Source organism: Pezoporus wallicus, unplaced genomic scaffold (genome assembly GCF_028554395.1).
Source record: "Pezoporus wallicus isolate ANWC-B61680 ecotype Strahan unplaced genomic scaffold, APGP_CSIRO_Pwel_v1 scaffold_3294, whole genome shotgun sequence".
NCBI classification, from domain to species: Eukaryota; Metazoa; Chordata; class Aves; order Psittaciformes; family Psittacidae; genus Pezoporus; species Pezoporus wallicus.
In genome coordinates, this window is record NW_026635478.1 from 16,310,030 (window position 1) to 16,335,168 (window position 25,139).

Sequence of the window (25,139 nt, forward strand, 5' to 3'; positions counted from 1 at the left end):
GTTATCCAAATAAATGGTTGTAATATTACCCAGTCTTCTGAAAACACGCATCTTTTAGCCACAAAGCATTAATTCCTGATTGACTCTCAAAGGATGCATGTGCAAGGACTTTGCAAAAGCATTCTTCAGCAGTGAAATTTCAAGTTAAACAAAGGGCATGGCTAGGAACTGCTCACTTCTGGATAATTTTTTTTTTTCTTTCTGAAATGCCTTGTCCTCGGACTGTACGCAAAAGCTTAGAAGACTCGACTAAAACTCAAGCCTCCCTTTTTCCAAGACAAAAGATTCTGCTATTGCACTGCAGCTCAGTAAAGCTAGCTAAGAAATAACTGTTGCAGGTGTCTGTCACACTTTCTCTTAGAAATTGTCATGCCTGTAGCAAAGATGGCAGAGCAAGATGTATGTTCACATTTCAGCAGTTCCTAGGCTTGCACCCCTGCTTAAGGCACTCTTGCAGATGCATTTGCAGAAATTTATGGGCACATGTATACATTTCCTTCTTCCATCTTGGCTGTGCAATGGAAGCACGCTGCAAGGAGGTCAGGCAAACCACTGGGGATGGCAGCATCTTAAAACATTGCCACTCAATCGGCCAAGCACATCTGACAGGACTCTTAAAATGGCTGTCTCGTAGGCACTGTTCCACAAACTACAAGAATAGAACGTCCTGATGGTCAACCTGGTCTGTATGCAATGGACAAAAAAATCATATTTAGCTTACTCTTTAAGTAGATAAATGAGAACGACATTTCTCACACTTTCAGCAGGATGAGTATGAACTTCATTTCTCTTAACAAGGAGGGAACAGGATTCGCCACAGCCAGGTTGCTAGGTGTCTGATACTTCAATCTCAGCACTAAATTAGCACAGGCAGTATAACAGTGTTTCTGCCAAAAACTCTACACATATCCTTCTGTGCACTTTTATCTTCTTGTGTACCTGAGATACAGCTGCTGGGCTCTGCTAGACCTGACCCATGCCTCATTCATTGGACAGAGCAGCTGTCGGCAATCGGCATTCCTGCCTTTGGCTCTGATACAAAGAGCGCCAAGTTCTGGCTCAGATTAAAGTGGGTCCTGTGGCTTTCTCCCCATCTGCACCCCTGAGGCAGAAATGGGTTGTGGGAAATAGCCACTGCGGTTTGGACCTGCGCCTCACCCAAGGTAAGCTGTGCGCCTTAGAGCCACTTAAAAGCGCAGCCCGTGGTAGCCTTCGGCTTCTTGTCACTCTTCAAATCCAAAGCTGGTTAATAAAACCCCAAACCTCTGTGTTTTGGCCACATGCAGCCTGTCATGGAGAAAGCTTAAGACTACCTGCACACAGCCCAGAACCTGGATAAGAGGAGAGCTGCAAGAACCTGATAAAGTAGGTTATTTTCAGAGGTACCCAGCAGACCTCGGGCCAGAGACGCTCCAGAGGCACACAGCCCTCAGCTCCTGTGGTGGGAAGCTGAGGAAGGGCAGGGAGAGAAGGAAGGACAAGGCAAGGACGACAGGAAAGGCGGGAAGGAATGACGCATGGGCGTGAGGTGGTGCTTGCTTTCGCCTCCTCACGTGTGGAGGGGTCCGTGCGGCGGCGGCGGCAGCGGTTACAGGTGAGTCTGGCGTGGGACAGGGTAAGGCTGGGGCGCGCTGCTGCGTCGTGAAGGTGAAAAGAGCTGGGCAACGCTTGGGCAGTTGTTTGATTGCATTCTGTTCTGTGTATGGGTGGCGTGAGTGAGGTGAGGTGCAGGCGTCGGCGCCTCCCATACGTCACTGGGCGGGTGTTTGGGTGGGACAGTGGTGTGTCTGCCTGCCTGGCGCCTCAAGAGTGTTTCCTACTCTCCCAGTTGGGAATGACATGAGCTGAGTGGCACTGCACGCAGTCAGTGGGTATCCTCACAAATACAGCAGCTGTGGATGTTGAGTGTCGCGGTAGGAGCAATGAGGAGAAAATTGGTTGTTGTGTTTTTTTCTTATGGCGATCAATAACACACTGATGAATTTAAAGTTTCAGAAGTGTGTGGGCATATTAGTTTACTAGAAATTAGGTTGTTTCAGTGGAGAAAAAGGGCCTAGTTGTGCCTTATTTACGTGATATCATCAGTAAACAAGGCCAGAGTGGCAACTCCAGGTTGTCGTGAAGGCCCATGTCAAACAAAATGGCAAATGTTAACAGATTAAGTAGTATATCAGTGTAAAGAAGGCGCATTTTCTTTGAATTTAATTATTCACAATATGGAGACTGTATTCGTGGTTAAGCATTTCACACTTTAATGCTGATGTCACATGGTAACCTGCTGGAAGTGTAGCAGTTCTTCATGTATATGCGGCTTACTGGATTTCCTAATCTCTGACAGGTACCCAGTGGAAATGCCTGCATTAGAATATTTTGTTGCATACTAGTAATCTTGAAATACATCTACATATTGTCATTTCGGTGTGACCCTTAACACAGAGGGACTTGTTGAGTGGGAAAATTGAACAGAATTGCTGATGGGGAAAAATACTATCTTAAAGGGGTGAATAGCTCAACTAATCTAGGTAACGGTCAGTGACCTTAAAACTGCATCCTTCATGCAGTCACAGAAAAATAACACTTGTGCATCTAGACAGCAAGCAGCAGATACCAGTTTAAGAAGTAAGTATGTTTTTCTGATTAGGTACTGGTTTGTGCAGTCCTACAGGAAGGTATGAAGGGAATTATGACCTCAAATATTACACAAGCCCCACTGCTATTCGATATGTGATCTTGAGTAGGTAATTTATCATTTTTCAGATTTCTGAAGTGGGGCTAATGGTAGTTGTCAGGTCCATCATAAAATGAATTCACTAATGACTGCATGAGCACTTGCGCAATTCAGGAATTGTGGCAACTACACCCACTATTTATTCCTCAGATTTGGCAGTTATTTTCTATGCTCCAGAAGTATCAAGTTCTTATCTTTATATAATTCAGAGAGGAACTGTGCTAACAATTTTGGAGAGCAATACACTTTTCAATAAATGTCAAATAATTAAAATACAGCAAAACTTGTTTTGTCGCTGTAGCTAACTGTTCATTGTGTGTTCTCTTTCAAAGAATCTCAGGAGATCTTTGTGTTCTCATTGTTACGTTCTTAGTTTAGTATACTTATTACACTGCTTGGAGTAAAAGGCTTTTTATCAGCTGCAACCTTGCTACCAAATGTAGCCGTGCTGAACTGATACTTCCTGTGATAATGTGGAACAGTGTGGTATTTTTCTGTATGAATTATTTTAACAAGGCCATCTTGAATGTTGTGAAGGCTCTAAACTGATCCTAACATAATCGATTAATACAAGGATGCAATAATTATATACATCAATTAAAACAAATTGATGCTCTTATTGAGGGTTCTCTTAGTTTTCCTTTTCTATCCATTACAAAGTCAGTTTTCAAGATGCTAATCCCAGTAGATACTCATACATGCTATCTTCTGCTGTATTTGCTGAAGCCTCCTGCTTTAGCTTGTATTGTTATGCCTGTTTCACGTATTTAGAAGATCAATATTAACTAGTAAATTAGTTTCCTGTAAAGGCTCCTTTAGTAATGCTTCCATTTGGGGCATAAAGATATGAAATGTGATATCATATAGTACCATATAGTATAGTATCATAGACATACACTTTCCCCCCAGCATGGGAGGTGATCTTGCTAGCCAAGAGACTGAACAGCCTATGAATAAAGATAGGTCAGTTTTAGACACTGATTCACAGAATCTGCAGTAAACAAACAGTTTACAGGTTAAGCAATTTTAAAAAATCTTATTTTAGTAACTGATCCCTGATTAGTTACTAAATCCTCATCTTCACTGTGTTTGAGATTTTTGGGAGGAGGCACTTTTTCCTGTTACATACAGACGGTATTTCCACAGTGAAGTTGTTGACTAACCAGAACTCCATTTTCCAAAACAAACAAACAAACAAAAATAAAAGGAAATTCCTCCCCATCTAGATGCTTTTAATAGTATAATCATTGATTAGGCTTATGTAGGCTTACTGTAAGAAATTATATTTATGGCAAAAATCACAAGGTTATTCATGTAATGCAGATATTAAGGCCAAAAGATACTTTACCAGTTGCTCTTACTTAAGTAGTTTGCAAGTTGCATGCATAATTTTTTTTTTTAATTTATTCTCTACATGGTGTTTTTCTATACTGTGGGTTAATTATGTACTTGTGAGTTTATTTTGGAAATTACTGCAATGGCACAGATGTACATCAGTTTTCATAAGGGGTACTAGCTGAGGAAAATCAGGTACAAGTTGTAAAACTATTATGTGAATGTGAGGGGTTTGTTTGGGTTTTTCTTCCTCCCAAATATTTTTATGTAATATTTCTCTTAAATTCAGTGATATCCATGGTGTTAATATTTTTCAGTAAAAACTATGGTTGGACTCTGCTTTTCCTCAGCATGTGACATTACTCTGAGAGGTGTACCTGCACATAAAAAAAAAAACATTTTGGGAGCTCATAAACTGGCCAACACAAATGATGCTTTCATGATGTATATTTGTGACTCTATTTCAGTTATACTCCTTGTACCACATGCTGCATTATATGAAAAAAACACTCTACTGTTTCTACCATATTCTACAAAACTGTTTGTCAAACAGCAGTTACTTACCCAGCCAAATACAGGATGAAGATTAAGAAGGATTGTTGTGTAAAAACCTTGATTTTATTTTTGACAAGCAGAGAGAACGTGATTCTTTAAAGTCATCCCTGTAATCAGCTATTTTTGTTAAGTTGGACAGTTGCAGAATGCCTTACTCTTTGAATAAAGTTTACCTGTGAACTGAGTAATACTTTAAAATTCCTCAGTCTTGGTTTAGATATTAAAGCCTGGTGTGTGATCCCAAAGGTGACTGAAGTCTTCTAGATTTGAGATTTTTAGTCAAGAGGATCTGGAGCATAGCCTTTGAGTTCTGGATATTTTTTCAAAAGCAAAATTTTGCATGATGATGTGGAATCTTAATTTTTATTTACCTGAAAAGATTATGTGTATCATTCATAGTGTCTTTAGGTGTCTTGCCTTTTTTGTTTGTCTAGGTTTTTTCTTAGTTGTTTTTTTTCCCCTTCCCTATTTATGTAGCAACGGGGATCAGAAAATCCATGAGTTCCTATGTAGAAAGCTTAAGTCTCTGGAACCGTCTGATCATTAAAGTTCAGTATTAGTCTACAGATCAGCATATAAAAGTGACTCTGATCAATTTGAGAAATACAAAGTACTGATATGATACTAGTTATCCAGAAACTGAATCTTCAGAATGCATCAGCGGTTTTGTTGGGGTTTTGGTTTTTTTTTTTGTTTTTGTTTTTGTTTTTTTTTTTCAGAATGGTAAAGTTTGAATTAAACCAAAGCATAACTCTAGCTTTTTAGGGTACATACAACCGAACTGTGATTTAGAAATGGGAGTCTGTTTTGGTTGGGGTTTTTTGTCTTTAGTTGCATATTCTGATTTTGGTTCATGTTGTAGTTCTTATCTCTGTCCTAACTATTTGTGTCCATATATATGCAAAAAAAAAAACAACCACAAGGTTGAGAACAGAATTTCAACTACAGTTGAGGTTTATGTGGCTTAGTGTTTTGTATTTTCATTAAATGTTATGTTAGTAATAAAAAAAAATGCTGTTAGTGAAAAATAAATGCCTGCATGAAACAAAAAATGCATGATCAAAGTTATTAAATGGCACTTAGGAATTCCACTAAAACAAATGTGTTTAACAACTTCTTTTGCTTAAGCAGAAAACTGCAAAACAGTATATGGCAAAAATGTTTAATTGTATCACAAACCCACAAGTTTTAACTGAAATCTGCTCAGTTCTAGCATAGTAGTACAATTTTATCTGAACATTGTTTGTCAATTGCTCTATCCATAGTAATTCTTGAAATACTTGTTGGTTTTCAGGAAATGTAACAGTAGTAAGTGTCAAAGAGAATTAATTCCTTCGAATTTTGTGAAAACAAGCATCTGGGGTGAGAAGAAGCTACCATTGTTCCCAGTGAGGGAACCTGGCAGTTACACATTGTTTTGGGAGGGTAACTTGCTGCAAGTCAGGACATGGGTATTGTCTGGCAAAGCAGTATGGAAGCTGTTACAGCAACATGCAATGTTCAGATCGGACGTGTGTATGCACTCACTTGCCCTGCATGGTAAAGCACCAATGATAATGTGAGGTTACTCTGATTAAGAAGTAGCAAGACAATAATTCTGCAGGAAATGTGGTTTCATTACTTCCATTGCTCACTCATTACCTTGTTCAGTACCATTGATGTATACTTTTCTCAATCACCAGTGTATTTAATAGCAAATCTGCTCCCCCTCCCTTCCTTTTTTGGTTTTTGGTAACAATTCCTTGGCGGTGTAACTGAAAGCGTAATAGTAACTATGTGGTATTAAATAAATTTCTGATCCTCAGCTGTATGTCAGCTTCCACCATATCACTGTGAAGGAATTCAGAACACTCTGTGTTTGTACATATATTGTATAAATGCCCTTTATGTTCCTTTGGGATTTATAAATAACTTTAAAAAAAAAACAAACAAAGCCAAACAAACTAACAATGCACTGCACAGCTTAAGATGTTTTATTTTGAGCTGTGAGTGTTACGGGTGACTAAAAACTCTACTCATGAGTTACCAGCTTTTATTTCTTCTAGGAACAAACATCAGATCATAAGAGATCTTAGTAAATCAGATGTTTGTGTGCAAAGTGTTTTAATAATTTCTAAGATATTTACGTAAACTAATAGAGCGTGTTTGCTGCACATAAGTTACATATTTAGAACAGGAAAATTGGTTTTCTCTTTTAGATCCAATTTCTGAAATTGCTCTGAAGTAAATTCAAAGCACAGTTTTTTATGAATGGCTGTGAATATGTCAGCTAGCCGTTAAAGTAACTTGTATATTTGCTCCATCATTTTGTGCTGTCTAAGCATTATCCTCCATTTCAAGATAGTGTAAAGAAATCACAACCCCCCCAAAAACACAAAACAAAAAAAAAAAAACCAACCCCAAACAGACACAAAAAACCACATCACACCAAACCCTGACACAAAAGTTCTGTCTTTGTCTCCAATTTACTGCAGTTTCCAGAAGTCATTTTAAAAAGATGTTGTATTCTCCTTCTTTGTAAGTCTTCTCAAAATGTGTTTAGTAGCTAACTAGCATATGGAAATACATGCTTGCCAACTTCAGTCCAAACACTGAAAACTTTCTTTCATTGGTCCTACCATCAAGTGGCTTCAAATCATGAGAAGTCATCAGATGTTGTGCAGATTTTGACTTTCTGGACTCTAATGTTCCTTATCTCATGATCATCATGGGCTTGCTCTTTTCTCCAGTGGTTTAAGTTGTTTTTATCTTTGAAGTCCTTGCAGTCCTAAATGAAAGTTGAGATGTTTCTTGAAGTCAGCCTGCTGGCCTGTGTAAATATAGTAGGAGTAAAGGGAGGTTTCTGTACTTGGTCTATTGAGACTTCAGATGCATACAAAGAATAGTAGTCTCTCCCATGAATTTGATCAGTGTAAGAACTGTTTTGTTCACTTATTAACTAACATACAAAATAACCAACACCCCCCCCCCAAAAAAAAAAACAAAAACAAAAAACCAAAACCAACACACCAAAACCAAAAAAAAACAACCTAAAGCAAAGAAACAAATAGAACAGGGCAAATGAGAAAAGTGGATGGGATGTGGTTTGCCGAAAAGGAAATGGGGATGATATGTAGCAGACTGGTTTCTTAAGTTCATGATTTGAGTGAAAAATTATTTATGCTTTGGCTGCTTTTCTGCTGCCCTTGTTGTATGAAATGACATAAAAACCTGTCTGAAAGTCCAGAATTTTCTGCCTCCCCATGACTTCCTATATATAGCCCCAGTATAAAGTCTGACTCAGTGTAATATTTAAAAGGGGGCTGGGGGGTGATATTATTTATACAGACAACAATTGGAGAAATGACAGGGTACTATTCTCTTGAGTTTTCTTTTTTGATATTCATGAGAAGGTTAGAAAATGGACTATTTTAAAATTCAGCTTATGACTAGAATAATTGAACTTGCTGAGATGCTACTGCAACATGTTAGCATGTCATTAGAAGGGGGCAGAGTTAAGGTTGTTTGGAGTTTTTGTTATGACTTTAATAGAAATCTAAACATAGCAGATTATGCTTAAATTCCATTGTGACTCCCTTTAAAATTACCAATTTTCTTACTTATTTTTGGTGTTTAGAAGACCTGTGTAGGTGCCACTGTAACTAGAAACAAGAAGTTGTAGCCCCACACTAATATGTATTTCCTGGACCTAAGCATTCTCAGATGAGTTATTTCAGTCTTAATTTTCTGTTTAATTAAACATCAGGGTTTATTTTAAAATGGGTTTGGTTAATATTTTTTAACCTATTAACACTCTATTTGTTAACTGAAATATATGGAAGTGAACTGTTGAGTGAATATATATATGGTTTCTTACCACTCAGGTACATTTTTTGCAGTTTGGGTTAAGAAATCAGTACCACTGCATATTCATGAAGCTTTTTGACAAGACGACTGACTGCAGCAGCTGGATTGTCACATGGGTTTGTTTTCTCTGGTTTGCTGAAAGTGTTCTCAAAGTATTCTCAATTCAAACCTATTTAAGTCATTGAGTTTTCATATATCAAGCTCAAAGACTGAATGTTAGAGAATGTAGTGTTGTACCAGTGCAGGTCTTGGGTTCCAGATTAGAACCTCCTTAAGTTTCTGTAGAACTTCTAGGACTGCATGTCAGAATTCACCTTTTGATGTAGGAATTTTGTAGGTGTGTTAAATATAGAACTCTCTTCTGTTTTAAACATCACTACTGTGGAAATCAAAGTCTATGTATATTTGTCATACAAATTAAGTACTACGTTTGAATTTTTAAATAATGCTAAATTACTGTAAATCCCTGTAAACTGAAGGTGTTCTATATATGAAAATTTAGAGTAAGCAACATGGAGTTGTAACTCACTAAGAGAAAAAAACTGCTTTCAAATTCATTATAAATTTGATTTAGTAATGGGCCTTGGTGAAGAAAAGCTTCAGTGTAGTGGGTAATTTTAAACTAATTGTAATAAAGTTGTTTTCCAGTCTTCACAAATTTGTTTTAGAGACTTGTATTTGGGATATCTGAACTTCAAGCTTATTTTAATTTCATCTTCTGATTCTGTACAGTATTACCAAAGACAGTAATAATCAATGTTGTTGTTTATACATTTGTGGCATGTGCTGCTTGTGTTGCAGATCATGTCAATAGAAGGACAAAAGGAAAAGCCAGGTGATGTATAGCAACGTTTTATAAATTTGAAATAGTAACAGTGGTGCTGATGTATACATCAGACAACTACTGCTAGCATGATTAATCAGTCCTGAAATAACCAGCTACAGCTGGCAGCAGACATGCAGAGTTATGTAAGTTCAGACATTTTTCGTAAAAGAAGTATGTGGAGGGCACATTTTCTCCAGTTGTGGGGGGAGGGGATCTTACTGTGTTGATCTCATTTTGGATCACAAAGACTAGTTTTTGGTAGAAGGGTAGGAATAATTCAACATTTGATTTCCTTCAGGATTGCCCCATATACTGCTGCAGTTCTTTCATTTTAAAATTAGCTGGGTTTGGATTTTGTTAAAGAGGTGCACATGATAAAGTGAGGCAGGTTCAAAGGAGCTCCCTCCAGAACTACCTACTGTTTCCTGGACAGGAACGCGTGTTTTATGTTAATGGACAGAAACTAGAGAGAAACCTGTATCATATTCAGTTCTGAATGCATTAAGATTGTGTATTTGTTTGACAATCCCTCTGCTCCCTTCACAGCAAATTCCTGAAGGGATTCTAGATATGCTGTCTTCGAAAAAAAAATACTCAACATAATTCATAAATAATTAGATACTTGATTTCTACAGACACTGACGTTCTGGAATATTCTTGGGCTTTTGCTAGCCATCTTAAAAACTGATCTTCCCCTCCCCCCCCCCCCCCAGTAAACTGTTATTGGGCAACTAATACAGAGTGTTTTAAAACAGGTGGTGCTGTAAAAAGGGCCAGATCAGTTTCTTACAGATTTTGGATTTTTTAATTTTTTTTTTAAGACTGAAATGAGGCTACTCTTGAAGTATTCCCTAAAGTTTGTCAGTTCTATGCATGATCTGGCTCTGTTTCTGTGGCTGTTAATACATGACATGGATTCTGAACTGCTTGGAGTCGGCAGGGATTTGAAGTATGCAGTACAATTCCTGGATCACAGACCTAGCAGGGCGGCCTCTCTGTGACAGGAGATTTTTCTCAGTTTTCTCTTTACCAGTGGTGCTCTGAGTAGGTGCAGTGTTGCAGCTGTGTGTTAACACTTTCCTGCCTGTCAAGAAACCATTCCTCCCCCCCCCCAGCCTGTGCAGTTTGTTGCAGTGTGGCAAAGAGGGAGGTGCTTTGCTATACAAATGTTTTATCCACTGCTGAGTTGTCTGGCAAGAACTGCAGCCATCTTAAATCACATTTTCAGTGCAGCTGAGACAGTGCAGTTTCAAAATGGCTGGCGAAGTGCTCTTCATTGCAGCAGTTTAGCCTGGCTGTATGCAAATGAGTAGAGCTGTTGGTATCACATGCTCCAGATCTTAGAGGTAAGCACCAGCTCTGTTTTGCTGAGAAAGAATTTCAAAGTTTGTTTAAACAAAATGAAGTATTACAAGCTGCATAAAATGATGTCTTTTCTTGTCAACAGGATTTTTTTTTTTGGTGGGGTTTTGTGTTTTTTTGTTGTGGGTTTTTTTTTTGGGGGGGGGGTGGGGGTGTTTTTGTTTTCCCTCCCCCCATCACTGAAGTAATTCATAGGCCTCTAGCCTTTCTCAGAGAGTACACTGGGTGGCATTGGAGAGGTCAAAGGTCATGCCATCTGTTTTGCCAATCAAATTATTTCAGTTTGGCTCTTCCCTTACCAGATCAAAAGAGCTCTCACTTTATGCTGCCCTTTCTCAATAGCTTGCCACATTCTTTAACTAAAATATAAACAGTTTATAATCATTGTTACATCTTTGTAATCAAGTGGTTAAATTTACATTTAATCATCCTGTTTTCAACATGTAACTTTTTCCAGCGGTAGGTAAGAATTACAAAACCTGCATAAATACACTGGATTCCAATGGTAATGTAAATGTTAGCTATTCTACAGGTAACAGTTATTTGCTACTCAAATGTAACACTCGTGTAAATTCTGCAGAACTACTACAAATGATAGAATGTAAAGTTTCAAAGTATTTTTTCTATTTTTTTTTAATAGCTTAATTGACATCTCGAGTTTCAAAATGTGCTAGTGGTTTAAACATGGCCTGGTCTTTTCTTGCGTATATTACTGGTTGGTGACCTAGCTATCTGTTGTTCAACACTCATTAAAAAGTAGTTAATAGGTGTCCAGGTCTAGGGACATGAAAGTGGGAGAAAAGTAGTGCTCAGTGTTTTTTTCATTGGGGAAGGGGAGAAAGAAGACATTTTTACTCATGACTCATTTTCTTGGTTTGTGTTTGTCTGAAATGCTAGTTAAGGTCTTTATGGGATCTTAAGATGGATAGGAGTTAATTTGAGAGTAGTTAAATAAGGAGTTACTTCAGGTTCTCCAGAAACATGTACGGAGCAGCAAAGCTGGTTAACTCACCAGGATGTAGCTCATAGTTATTTTCCTGTCTGGAGTTGAACTTAGTGCTAAGGATGTGAAAATTGGTACTAAACACCTGATAGTTTAGTCATTCCTCAGTATTTTTTCACAATTATTTTGGTGCTTTTAGCATACGCTATAGTCAAGCACTTCACTGTTAAGTTAGTTTTTAAATACCTGTTCCGATAAATGATCTTCTATAGTTAATGATAATACACTACTTTTAAAGAAACGAAGTATTCTAGGCAGATCAGGTTCTCAGGAGATGAGGTTTGTCCATGTTTATTATGTGTGTTTAATATGAAGAACTATAAAAAACAAATCGGTAAAATAGGGGATGTTAACCCAGGTTGACTTCTGACTTGAGCGAGCTGTGAATTGTAATTAGTCATGGGGTTTTCCTGCATTAGGATAAAAGATCAGTGACAGAAATAATGACAATGTGTGGTCCCAGGTTATGATGAAATGCAGGTAGGTAAGTAGCACATAATTTGCTTTATTGCTAGTGGAATTCTCGTTAGTGTCAGATTTTAATTCATAGTGGGCTTTCTTTATTGGGTAGGATACTTAAGGTCCTGAGAACATTTGGGCACTTTATAATGTCTGAAAACTTCGACAACAAATTTTACTTCAATGCATTTGTTTTGAAAAAACTGTGAACTTCTGCCATACGCTCACTTCCATCTGATGAATGCAGATTGATAATGTAATGAGATTTCCTTCCCATCCCCCGAACAGTAATCTTTCTGGTTTTCTGCAAAATACTTACTCTTATGTCATCCTGACACCAGTCTTACAGTGATTACTGAGGTTTGTGTTGGTGTGGTTTTTGGTCAGTTATTGATTAATTATAGATGTTACTAACTCATATCGTTCAAAGCAAGCAGAAACACTTTTTTACAATGAGATCACTGAACTCCTACTCTGTGTTCACTGAAGGGGATGAAATTTTATGTCGAAAACATACTGTACCCAACATGTTCTGTGGTGATTTGTTCTTGTTCGTTTGGGCTGTTTTGTTTGTTTGGGGTTTTGTTTTGGTTGGGGTTTTTGTGTATTTTTGATTGTTGTGGCTTGGGGGGGGTGGGGTGGTTTGTTTTTGTTTTGCTTTTGCCTTTTTTTTTTGTTTTTCAGGATCACATGAAGATGTTGTAGAACAGCAGGATTAAAAATTGTCAAGTTCTTTTGTTTTTTTTAACCCTCTCTTTACTGGGTACATGAAAAGCAAAACAGCTTATTTTTTGACATTTACTGTAAAGAGTAGTTCTTCACATGTATCATGTTTGAGTAAAATACCCTATATTCACACTATGGCTTTCATACAGCCCTTTTTTGTACCATTTGTTGCCCATGGGTTTTTTTGTGAGCTGGGTAACCTTACTCCCCTATTACAGAAAAGTCACAGGGAGATTGCCAGAGTTCAGAGGAAAGCTCTTGTCACAGTGTCTTCCCTTCCCTCTGGTTTTGGTTTACTTTCCTCTTTAACAGGCCATTTTGAAAAGATGCTGAACAAAATGGCTGGCCCAGAAGGGAGCTGCAGCATTTTGCTGTATGAGGTGGGTGGTGTGGTTTAGGTTTCTTTTTTCTTTCCTGAAGTGGGTGTTGGAATGCATGAAGTCTAGTAGGTTTTGAAACCTGTGCTGTGTATGGAACGCATCCCTGTTTCCAGAAGTCCAAGTACACTCTACAGTAGTACTGGTAGCTGACAGCATGATCTTTTCTGTCTTCCCTCCCATGGTGTTAATAACTTGTTTGTCAGTCAAAACGAAAATTAAAAATACAGATTTACCTGCATAGAGACAAGGCACTTCAGTAGAGGGGGCAAAAGGGGGAGTTTTTATTAAATACATAAATTAGATGCTCATGATTTGAATTAGAAATAGTTGTGTATAATTAATTAATGACTTCAACTGAATTGGCTGCTATACATTTTTAATGTTGAGATGCATTGTCAGACTCTGCTCAATGTTCCTGTGTCTGCATTTTCTCCACTTCTGAGAGGTGCTGCATTCTAGAACAATTAGCTTTATACTGCTTAAAAGTGAACTGGAAGGGTAAGTTTTCAGAAGTAAATGCATTACAAATGGGTTAGCAGTCTCACACAGACTTTCAAAGTGAGACACCCAATTATTAGTTCATTAGTTTATTCTGAAGGACTGTATAGATTCACAAGATTCACTTTTTTTTCTGCTAAATGGTGTATCCGATCATAAGAGGATTGTTCTACTTTGTTTTGATTTGTGCTCCAAGTATTTGGCCAGTTTTTCATTACTAAATCATATTTGCTTGGAACCATTCTAACATGGCTTGGTTATTTTTTATGTTTCCCTTAAAACTCAGAATTGTCTAAATTTGCACAGCTGCATCTTTTTTGGTAGGTATTTTGGGAGCGAACAATCTCAGGCAGGATTTGAAACGAACTGGAATGGACTGCTAAATTAATGCAATCCTGCGCAATGCATGCAAATGACTTTCAAACAGCTGACTTGTTTGGTTCTTTAGGTGGTAGAAATAAATTATTACCAAGCACTTGGAACTGTTTGGAATCTTAAATACTTAATCACATTATAACTATTATTAAACAGTTAAATTGGATCTTTATTTTTAGCTATAAATTTTCTGTCTTCAGAGGAATTGCACATTAAGGCAAATAGTTGATTTCCACATCATCTTGATCTGCAGGTTAAGATCCTTGGGTTTTCAGTATTTGTTTAGTAAGTAACAAAATTATTCATGAAGTTTGAGAAAAATATGGTTCTTTCTTAAGATGACAGGGAGTCAAAACTGTCCTTTTCCCTTTCTAAAGGACAGGCTGGGAGTGCACGGTTAAACTTACTGCCTGGAAGTTCATTTTACACTCTGTCCCTTTCCTACAGTAGAAACGCAGATAGAACTTGTGCCAGTCTTTCCCCCCTTCCTTTTCCTGCCTTCCCTGCTCCTTCTGTTGATACATGCTCCTGCTGTAAAGCTGTCTTGAAATAAACCACACTGGCTAAGGTAATGGGTTGGTAAGTCTGTTCCCTACTTCAGAAATGAACATTATTTTCTGTGTCTTTCAAAGACCAATGTGAGAAAAACTTGGGAGCTACAAAGCTCTGGCTCGGATGTAAATTTTTTGCTGTGTTTCATGCTTTGGAGAAAGGGGGTGTTTTGTGTTTTGGATGTGTGTGTGTTGCCTACAGAAGGCCAAAGGCCTTTAATCTGTTCTGCTCTGGTAGGTGTGGGTTTTTTTCCTTTTCTTCCTCTCTTTTTTTAATTATTCTTTTTAATCAAGCTACCGGTGAGACATTTCATTATAGGTGGTTTGGTTTATTTCATTTTAGACGAGCTTTATCCATCAAATGCTTTCCTACCTAGAATTGTGTGTGAATTACGCACGTCACTGTGGCAGCCTTTTCCGTACCTTTCTGAGATGACTCAACTTACATTTGAGGATGTTGTCATTGTTATGTACCAACTGAAACCACACAGCTAATGGTAATTATTTCAAACACCATTGGCCATACTGTGTTTGACTGTAACATCTGCTCTTGAAAGGCACTTCTGATGACAGACTAAAAAATTGTGCATGTGTTCGCGCAAGAGTCCTGTTCCCTGGATTGGAGAAGGCAAAGCACTGACACAATGCTCAAATGGGGTAGGCAGGAAGACATTGTATGTAATGACAGTTACTGGGAATTTAATGGAGTATGCTACTGCTTATTCTACCTTCTGAAGACTCTAACTACACCACCTACCCCCCCCCCCCCCCAAAAAAAAAGCCCCCACAAAAACACCAGCACAAACACCACCCCCCCCTTACCCCCCCATCCTAATACCCCATAACCGCAGCTAAAGTGATCCCTGTGCTAGTCCTCAGGGTGAGCTGGGCAGCTGCAGCTGTGTGCGGCTTAGCAAGCCCTCTGGTTACTTCAGCTCGCCTCTAGCCCTGGGGCAGCCCCCGTCCGCCGCTTCACTTAGCTAATGCGTTTCTGACAGCTAAACCGATAGCTCCTCCTCTGTGTTAAAACAAGCGTTACGCGAGACGCCGGGTGGTGCAGGAAAGAAGGCAGGGCTGAGCGAGTGCGGTGACTCAGCGCGAACGTTCTGGAAGCGGGGTGGTGCCTCCCCCAGACGGCAGATGGAGAGCTCGCTCGTGGGAGTATCTGGAAGCTCTGGCCTGGACTTCCGTGAGAGGAATGGAGCCGAGGATGGAACATGATCCACGTGAAAGGCTCTTATTTTGCAGTATCCGTTTTTCTGTGTTGAGAAATCATGTTGTTATTCTGGTATTTGTGCACAAGGGTGTGGAGGTGGGGAGGAGGTATGCCTCTATGTAGGAAACACAGTGGTTTGTTTTTTTTTTGTGTGGGTTTTGTCTGCTTCTTTTAAAGCAGCATTGGTGCCCTTTATTTTTAAGCTCAGAGGCTGTTCATCTGATGTTTCATTCTGTAAATGACAACAGCATCACTGGAAGATGTATTCTGCACAGTGGTTAAACGTGCTAACATAACACGCATCTGCCTGAAACTAAATAAAAGATACATGTGAGGTAAAAGAGCAATACCAGAGCAGTTGTATACTTAATGGTTGTCATTTAAATGTGACAGTCATTCTGGGAAAATAATTGTTTTTCCCTTAAACATCACTTTAGGCTTTTGGATACAACAGCTGAGGATCAATTTTTAAATACTTTCAGACAAAAAATCAGTATCTTTTTGACATTACAGACGAGCAAATTCTGTTATACTCAAATAACCTAGAACCAGCCTTACAGCAAATTTCACTCACACTGGGAAAAGGGGAGGTATGATTTGACTATGTATAGGCTTGACACTTGGCATTCCGAAGAGAACAGTGTAGAGAACTAGAAGAGGCCTGTGGTGAAAAGCACGCGCTTACGGTCCTGAGGCCCTGTGTTTGCCTTGCAGGAGCCTACAGGCATCAGTCTCCCATCACTTACCGCTAAATGGTGCCAAGCTGCAGCTGCAGCAGTGTTTTGCTAGATGTCAGACATTTCTGTGGCTTTAATGCGATTTTATTCAAGGTTTCACAAATTCATGTTTACAATTAGTATAATAACTAGTACATTTATTTGCACTTATTTGTTGCATGCTGTAAAAATTTCTTATAAGGCAGCAAATGAGATGAAAAAGGTACTGGTGAATGATTCATCCTTTACACATACACAATAATAAGCAAAGCCTAGGTTTTGTTGTTTTTTGAAACTAAGCACTTAGGTAATTTCTATAAGTACATTAACATATCATATGAACATATGTATTTATAACGTGTAAGTATATTTGTTAATGTATTTGGACTCTGACTGGAAAAGATTAGAATGAAGAAATTACCTATTTGACATCAGAGTGAGGCTGAAATCCAAGCTCCTGCCTCTACTTGGCACTGTACCTTTTACCTAAAGAAGGTGTAAGTCCATGGCCCTGATTTTTGCTTTGTTTCATCTAACGAAGAAAAAAAATGAATGTGAAGGGGAAGCAGCAAATTAAATGGCCATACATGTTACCCATCAGCATTAGATTAAAAATGGGTCTAGTTTACCTGTAGCTGGTATTGGTTATTGGTAAGTTGCAAAATGATGGAACTATCAGTTTAAGAAAAGCTGGTTGCTGAGCATCGCACATACCCTTTTTTTTTATGCTATTTCCATTGCTACAGAGGGCTCACCAAAATTGCTGTGACTAGTGCAGTAACACATCCTACTAGGAACAGGCTTCAAAGTGGAATTTCTTTTGCAGAGACTCTTTAATTTTCGCTTGTATGAACAGTAACAGCAGCAGCTGACTTCTGGCCCGGATCTGGATTACTAGTAAGCAAGTAACTATTACGGTGTATTCTAGAACCCGTAGTAGTCTGGCAAGGAGAGGTTTTGCTTAGCAATATTCTGCTGCAATTGATTCCTGAAATGAGGCCCCTTTATGTAAATTTTCACTGGCGCCAGCTAGCTGTAACTGCAGTCTGGCTGCGCGTCGGCAGCACCTAACATGTGTCATGGACTTCTGTGTGTGGATTGCAGGAGCACTCTGGTTTCTGGACTGTAAGAGTCATGCTGATGAAAATGAAAAGATGCACAAAATAACCTACGTGTAATTAGATTGCTAGTAAGTGAAAATCCTGTGAGGAAATTCAAGCTTTCTTCTTTCTTTCCTTTGTAGTGTGCTGTCTTGTGCTGTGCTGTAATAAATTTATGCTTGTTGGTACTACTGTGTGGTATGTGGGAGGTACTTCACTGCACATAGTTGCTGCAGTGCTAATAGTTGGCAGCACAGAAGGCAGTACAAAGAGTCCGACTGGAGGCACTTGCAGTTGCAGCGTTTCCTTGGAGGCTGTGGCATGCTCAGTGAGCTGCAGGGGCACTCCTGACACCTTCAGCCACTTGTGTGGAGAAGTGGGAGTTCCAGCAGGCTTTAACAAGCAGATGCAGGTTACTAGCAGAGATGTACGACAGCATAGCTCAGGCTGGCTAAAAAATAGTACTCATGCTGTTATGTAAACAAAACAAGATCTTAGTATCAAGATGGCCGACCTGGAAGTCTACTTGTAGCTTGTGATACTTATGCAAATGAGCTACAAGTCAGTGGCTTACTCACAGGAGGAAGCTCATTTTGCACGTGACACCTTCTCGCCAGGTAAGAGAAGCAACTTGTGTTCTGCATTAATATTTTAGAGGCCTTTGAAGTTATTTTTCCACTGAGGTGTCCATCCCCTCTTTGGCATAATGCCATGAAATAAATTCAAGTATGTGTTTTCTGGGGGGCCTGGAAGTTGTTTGTTCTTGCTGTAATTGTTTTGGGGTTGCTGTTGTTAAGAGGAACATTAATAGTTATTGTGAAATGTTTGCTTCAGTAAAACTGATCACTTTAGAAGTATCAGAAATATGAGTAGAAATATGAGTATGTAATTTTTGCTGCTAATGGCACTGTGTTTGGTTGGTTCAAACCCAAACCTGTACTCGTTTGTTACTGTTACTGTCTCTATAGTGACACCAGTTGATGCTTAGCAATACTATGAACTTATCCCTGATAAGGGTACAGAGTTAAGAAGGTTGAATCCACCACTGGTGTTCTTTTTGGCATCATGGTATTATGAAGAAACATCATCATTTGATTGTAGTTTGAATTCTCTTCTTTTTGAGATGGGAAAGCTGTTAATTATTGGACATTGAACTGTTGGCCATGTGTCTTTTAGTATAAATGCGCATTCTCAAGTGCATTTATGTAAGATTGAAAAGGTGTATTTGTAAATAGGGAAACGGATCAGAATACGGCTTTTGTCTCATCTCCCCCCTCAGAAGACGATAAACTTGCCTTAAAGCAGCAAATTTTAAATTGCAGTATTGCTAATTACATAATATACTGCATTGTGGCTATGCATGTAGTGCATGAAATGACTGCATGAGGCAGATGTGCTAATTCTGCACAAACATGGGTGAGTTGTTTTTGTTTTACAAATCAAAATTTTGACAGGATGGGGGGCTGGAAAGGGGAGATGGTAAAAGAAAGTGGCTGGATCTGAGAAGTCTCTGAGCTAGAGACAAAGAGATAATTCGAGATGCATGAACAGTTCAAGGAAATGGTTACTTAAAAGGCAGGCAGCAGCTCAAGGTAGGCATGTGAAACTGGCAGTAGGTGGGCCTTGCCTGGTTGAAGGAAAAAATAGATTAATCAAAGAGAATAAAGCTAAAAAGGTAGATGAGCAAAATAAGCAGATTATTTATGTTTAAAATGGCAGTAGTAGGGTCTGAAAGTGCTGAAGCCATTCTGAAATGGACTGTGAATTAAGGCTAACAGAAAAGATGTAAGTAGAGCAGGAAAGAGAACTATTACTGGTTGTATTGGGGAGGGGAAATTTAAAATTTAATGATAATAAAGGTATACTTAAGTACTGATATGGCAGAGTAAAATTCTGCATGCCACCAACTTGGGCCAAGTGAGTCTTTTTTGTAATTATCTAGTTTATTTTGGTACCTTTATTAAGTTTGTTTTAGTAGTAACTTAAGATTTAATATAGGATACAGTTCTGCTTTTCATTTAGAAGTCTGGTCTATATACATGTCCAGACTAAAAAAACAACAAAAATGGTATGTGGGGGAGTGTGTGTGTGAGAAACTATTTAAATATATATATATATATTTATGTTAGATTTTCCCCAAATAAATGACATTAGAAATCACGATTAAAAACTATATAAAGCTGGTCCATAAAGGGCAAATTCTGCCTTTATGGATTAAAATCTGTCTTGCTTTCATTGCAGAGTGAATGAAGCAGTTCAGGACCCCTTACTCCTTTTTTGTAAAGTGTAAGTACAAGGAAGAGTAGAAAAGGCATGAAAATTAGAAAAGTGATGAAAAAAATGTTGCTGAGAGAAAACCATGACTAGTCACCTGTATTACTCTTAAAAAGAATTTCTCAATTTTTAACAATAACATGATTCAAAGTGAAAGAGAAGTCAGATTACGTGTTTTGGATTTTTTTTTTTTAATAAAGTGAGATTATGTTATAATATCTTGCAGGTGATTTCGGTACTTAAAATCTAGAAGTTACAAGGAAGATACTAAAGAGTGCATGATAGACCTTTCTTAACAAAGGCTATGAACAGGTCTTTGTAATTTGCACCCAAGAGTTCTGAAAGAATTGGCTGAGAATATTTATTTTCTGAGGTGTCTTTCCCTATAAGGGAAATACATTGTGAATTCCAGAAGACCTCGAAGGCTTGCTTAAAGAACGTCAAGTAGGATGACCCAAATAGCTGTTTATTCTCTCATCAATCTTGGGGAGAAATAATGGAGGGGCACCTGAGGAAGTCAGTAAATGCAAAAGAATATTATTAGAATTAATGCTGACCTGGTTTAACAGAAGTAAGACTTTATTAAATAAAATCTTAATGTTACTTGGTTTCGAACAAGGGTGCTTGGTGTAAATACCTTATATTTGAAATGCTATTATGCCTTGATACAGTCTTTCTTAAATAACAAACAGCTCTTCCCCATCCCCAATCACTGTATCAATAAAACGTTACATTGGTTAAAAAGCTTTTTAAAGCTTTTGAAGGGGCGAGGGGTAGGAAGCATGCGCCAAGTTTTGTTGCTTTACAATACCAATCAAAGAAGTTACTTTTGTTAACTTACAGAGGATAGGAGGATTGACTTTTACAGTCATCTGGATAATTTGCTTTGTGGAGCCCACTCAAAGTCTGCTATTACACAGCAAAATCTGAAGTTGTACATTTAGAAACCATCTGTTATAGAATATATCTGCTTACCAGGAACCCCAACCCTGGAATTAAGTAGGGATGATGGAGACAAAAAAAGGTCCCAAATAAAAAGTTAATGTAGAGGGGCTGAAATTCTTGAATGCAGAGAAAGAGTAATGATATCATATGCTTCACTCCTACTAATCTGCCTGGGCTATACTGATAATGTGGATTCTGTTTTAGCACAGGTTACAGCCCTGTTGTCCATAACGTTTTTTTACGATACTGAAAAATTAGGAAGGTGTCTGGGAAAAGGCACAAAAATTAGTCTGGCTCAAGAACAAAATGATTTAAAATAATTTAAAATTATTTAAAATAATGTAGAAGTTAAACCAGTAATTTAGGTAGGAAGGGACTTACAGAGGTCATGTACTCTGACTTCTTCAAAGGATGGTAACTTCAAAATTAGACTAGGTTGCTCCAAGGTTTGTCAAGGTGAGGCTCAAAAATTGGCAAGTGTGGAGATTCCACAACCACTCTAAATAAACTTTGTGGTGAAGAACTTCTCTCTGTATCTCTCTGTAATTTACTTTGCTGCAAAGCTTGTCAGTGTGCTGTGCATCTCTGAAAATAGTATGGCTTTGTCTTCTCTATGAATGCCAAGTAGGTTGTTAAAGAGAGCAATTAGTTCTCCTCACTTAGCAAATTCAGTTCAGTAATTTCAGTCCATCTGTCATGTTCTCCAGCCCTTAACTGTCTTGGTGGCTCTCCACTGGACCTGAGTCCTGGAAGTGGATGTACCATATTTCATCTGTAGCTTCAGGCACCAGAGTGGAGTAATCATTTCCTTTGATGGACAGGCTGGTTTTGCTTATGCAGCCCAGTCTTGAGTTTTAAAAGAAAAAAAATAAAAAGTAAAATAATAAATAAATAAATAAAGCAGTAATTCTGTTGAAGCTGCATGGGGAGACCTCATAACAGCCTTCCAGTATCTGAAGGGGGCCTACAAAGATACTGGAGAGGGACTCTTGATCAGGTACTGTAGCAACAGGACCAAGGGATAATGGGCTTAAACTTAAGCAGGGTATGTTCAGGTTAGATATAAAGAAGAAGCTCTTTACTGTGAGGGTAGTGAGGCACTGAAACAGGTTGTCCAAAGAAGTGGTCAGTGCTCTGTCCCTGGCAGTGCTCAGGGTCACATTGGAGAGAACCTTGGGCGAAATGGTCTTGTGTGAGACATCCCTGCACATGGCAGGGGGGTTGGAACTGGATGATCTTAAGATCCTTTCCAACCCTAACCATTCTAGGATTCTGTGTTCCTTTGGAAAGCAGAAATGACTACTCAGATAGGCTCTCCAGTCAGGGTGGGGGAAGCTGGAGGCAGACCAGCTAATATTTTTAAAAGCAAGGAGTGAATTTTCTGTGTGTTTTGCCTTTACAGAAAGACATCTAATCTTGATTTGAAGACAGGCTTCAAAGTAAAAGAATGGCCAACCTATTGCACTTAGATGGTATATGGATTTGGAACAGCTGATGTATTACTTGCCATCTGTCAACTCTGCAGCTGGGTTACATGGAATAATGCTGGAATTAAGTCTTCCATGTAATCTGTATGTCTGATTATGGGATACAGTTAACCTAGTGGGGACAGTTACCTAGTGGGGACCTTTATCACTAGTTTGGCTTGGAGCTTCTTACATACTCTTCCAAACCATGCCCAGCCTTAACTGATGTGGTGAGACCCCACAAAAGTCGTCTAGGTCTTCTGGACCATGTCATCTTGTGGCTCTTAGCCAGATAAGATATTTAGATGATGAGGTCAAGAAAATTAGCCAATTTTGTATTAGCCAAGGAAGTGCCTTTCTGGTTTCAGCAAATGGACAGTTAAAGCCATTTAATGGTCTGATGAGACTAGAAATGGTTCTTTTGTTGTCATGCTTTACAAAGTCTTCCTTAATTCTAGGCGTTTGGTATTATTGACCAGACATATTGCAGTGATTCTGGATACTTTTGCTGTTTCCTCCCATCCCCTCTTTTCTGAGAGGAGAGTAGGCAAGGCTTAATCTCCATGCAGCAAAACTGTTAAGTGAAACAGTTATAGAGTCAAGTTGGAGTCAAGAAAAGTAAAATACCTAATAATATTTAGTCGTACTGGGTAAAATGTTACCTTTGTGTAGTCAGTGATTTTATATTTTTTTATTTACAATTGTATTTCTCTTCTGTTGTGGATTTTTCTATTAATTTGTGGTTAGACCTGCCCTAAAATTTCACCTTATGTGATGCTTTCCTTTTGCACTTAAATCTGCTTTGTTTGTGGTTTGGGTTGGGTTTTTTTGTTTGTTTTGTTTGGGGTTTTCTGTGGGGTTTTTGTTTGTTTTTGTTTTGTTGGTTTTTAAGGAAAAGAACAATATTTAAAGCTGTGAATAGCACAGCTTTTGTATTGCCTTGTTCTAGAACTTCAGTGGCACTATGATCAGTGACAAGTATAGCTATCAGTGGTATTGTGGTATAGGCCTGAAATATGTATGTGTGTGTGTTGGGGTGAGAGGGGAAAAGGTCCTTTGTGTTCTTCATCAGCAGCCTCACAGAAAGAAGGGTGAAAGCCTTGTTTAGCTGTTCTGAATAGAACTGAAGTTTACTAGGGAAAGATCTGCTAATTGGTGCTGCAAACAATGAATATGTTACTGAAAACAGTTATGAAGTTTTCCAGCTCTGATTGAGGTAGAGCATCAGCAATTTCTAGTGCATGCAGTTAGTTTCATTATGGGACCAAGAAGGGGAAATTATGAATATCTGTCACACATGGATTTGCTGTTGTAAGATGTGATGGACGGAGAATTCTGAATGTGTTGCAGCCCAGGATTTTGTGCTGAACTGTCTTAACAGCAAGTATTACATACTTCACAACAGCAGGGAGAATGAAACTGATGTCTCATGAGCTAGTTCTCAAAGTGAGAAAACTGTAGGATTGCGTCTGCTTTCTTTCATTGGCTGGGATAAATCTAGTATGCATGCTAGCAAAAGAGCTGCATGTGTGTTCCAGGAAGCATTGCTTGACAGCATAAGACAAATTTTGTAAGTAGCTTGTATTCTTCAGACTAGGAAATGATCAGTGAACTCGATAATGGAGAAGAGGCATTGCAAAACCAAACCCAAACCTGTTCACTTGGTATAGAAAATCCAGCTATCATATCAAAGTAAAAATGCTAAAATGTAGCTTTAGTGCCACTTGAAGTAGATGATGCAGACTATTGGTTTGGACATGCTGTGATTATTTGTAACTCAGTATAGGACGTGAGCTTCTTTTAGGGGGAAGGCTTTGCTTCCATCCTCTAAAGAGAAGTTACTGTTTCTAACAAAGAACTAGCTTTCATTTAACAAGGATATTGGAACACAGACTACAGAATAAATAATACACTTTAACAAATGCAAACCTGATAAACTGGCTGATACTTGATCTGGGAAAAGTTAACATTATTTACCCCTTAGTAGCTACAGTGTTCTTTTGCTTGTATGCAAAATCTGACTAGCTTTTGTTCTCTCAGCACAGTTTACTTTTTGGTTTAGATGTTATTTTAGTGTTTTGCATTTGGTACTTTGCTTTTTGTTTTCTAAATCTCAAGTCTGTTAATGAAAGCAGCATGTATCACTCACTCACTAGTCCCTGGTTGTGGCCGACCTTCCGTAGAGGAAGGTGGAAACACTTTGGTGATCAGTACTTAAAATTGTTTGGGTTTTGAGAAGAAACCATTTGGGTGACCAACACCACTGTCACCATCATTGAGAAGGCTGATCCAGACAGAGTGTCTGCACAAGTACTGAAATCTGTGGGCACTGTGAACCTGAACTCACAATAGTAGTATATCAAGATGTGGAGCACATTGCTTTGAAAATTTAGCATAAGTGGACTAAGTTTGCCCAAAACCCCAGCAACCATGTGCAATTCTTAAATTATAGGGTATCTCTAACCATGAAAGTCCAAATGCATAAAATGGCATCATCAATTTCCCAGGAGACTTCTGCATTATACTGTGCCATATGACTAGTCAGAGACTTACATACAAACATACTGTAGTCTGAATATGATGTCAAGAGATTTCACTAAGCTTTTGCATCTGGGTACCATTTGTGGGAGTGAGAACATTTTTTTGGACACCAAATTAAACAGATACATTCTAAGCTTTATAGCTTTCTCAAAGAATTGCTTCTTGATTTGCAGTAAAGTTGAGTTCCATGGAATAGAGAGGTTTTGATAATAAAGCATTTTCAGACTGAGGGTAACT

General features: G+C 38.5%; 1 protein-coding gene across 2 annotated transcripts in view; it reads left to right on the top strand.

Moving 5' to 3' along the window:
• Positions 1-1,576: 1,576 nt before the first annotated feature.
• Positions 1,577-25,139, top strand: part of ATF7IP (activating transcription factor 7 interacting protein) — a 105,595-nt gene continuing 82,032 nt past the window's right edge. Inside the window, exon 1 of one of the 2 annotated variants that reach the window (XM_057430434.1) lies at positions 1,577-1,594. The gene's annotated coding sequence lies outside the window, so the exon portion shown is untranslated. Of the gene's footprint in view, positions 1,595-17,392; positions 18,294-25,139 lie in introns of those variants that run through there. The other variant, XM_057430425.1, reaches the window with a different exon arrangement.